Here is a 1,270-nt window from a genome sequence, read left to right on the forward strand (position 1 = left end):
TTTCCATAAACTCTAAAATGTACATACTTAGTACTTAATGTCTGCTATCATAAATCTTAAATACTTTACAGAAAAGTTTTATACCTGCCAAACAGTCCTATTTTTGGCATATATAAGCAAAATCCCAAAATTAAGCATATTTAAAACATTAAAACTTTTAACAAACCTTAACACTTGCTGCAATGTTCATTTCGACAGGTGCCTTGTATAGAATAATTGAATTTCTCCTCCTCCATATCTCTTGAACTACAAATATCTGGAATTATTTTGTTTTTGGCATGTCTATCTTGATTTTATTCTTTAATGTGTGCTTATGTAAGAAATACATGATTCTATAATTTCACAACAATTCTTTTGAACTTACTTTTTGTTGAATTGCCTAGCTTAATAAAATCAATTAAAAGTTACACTTTATATATAAAAACTGTTCTGTGCTCAATTTAGCATCACATACACTAACATTGGAACCATACAGAGAAGATTAGCATGCACGCTGGGCAAGGATGACATGCAAACTCTTGGAGCGTTTCATATTTTTACAGCAACAGATGCTGAAACGTATGTGGCCACAAGGGAACCGTACCGCATTCTTGGTGGGAGTGTAAACTTGTTCAACTACTTTGGAAAGCAGTATGGAGGTGCCTCAGAAGACTCCATATAAAACTCCCCTATAATACAGTAATCCCACTTTTGGGGATTTGTCCAAATGATCATAAAAAAGACCATACTAAAACTACCAGCACAACTATGGTTATTGCAACATTATTTATGATAGCTAAGATATGGAACCAAAACAGATGCCCCCATTAGATGAATGGATCAAGAAAATGTGTTATATATACACAATGGAATTCTTTGCCTCCATCAGAAAGAATGACATCGCCCAAATTGTTAGGAAATGGAAAGACTTGAAAAAAAAAATTATTGAGTGAAGTAAGCCAAGTCCAAAGAAATATAGGTCCCATGATTTCCCTTATTTTCAATAACGAATGTATGTCTGGGATAAGCAGAAAATTCAAAAGATATGTGCATATAACCAGATAAGTTGATGTTAAAGAAATTGAACCCCAAGATAGGGACACAAGTGGTTTTTTGTTTCTTGCTATTGTTTATAACGTACTTATAATGTGTGATGTCATTTTTTTGTTTATTGTATGTTTCTCCCCACACTATAACCCCTGTTTTCTCTGTATTTGAAGTTGGTACACTTACATCTTGCATGTATGCTTCTCTAATTTGGGGAGGGGAAGGGAACAAATGCTCAAATAGC

General features: G+C 33.5%; 1 non-coding gene across 1 annotated transcript; it reads left to right on the forward strand.

Moving 5' to 3' along the window:
* The first annotated feature begins 431 nt into the window (after positions 1 to 431).
* On the forward strand, positions 432 to 538 carry LOC138823864 (U6 spliceosomal RNA). Its single transcript, XR_011370934.1, has one exon. It is a non-coding gene; the product is annotated as a U6 spliceosomal RNA (small nuclear RNA).
* The last annotated feature ends 732 nt before the right edge of the window (positions 539 to 1,270 follow it).

Source organism: Dipodomys merriami, unplaced genomic scaffold, assembly GCF_024711535.1.
Source record: "Dipodomys merriami isolate MVZ:Mamm:240054 unplaced genomic scaffold, mDipMer1.0.p SCAF_124, whole genome shotgun sequence".
In the NCBI taxonomy this organism is placed as follows: domain Eukaryota; kingdom Metazoa; phylum Chordata; class Mammalia; order Rodentia; family Heteromyidae; genus Dipodomys; species Dipodomys merriami.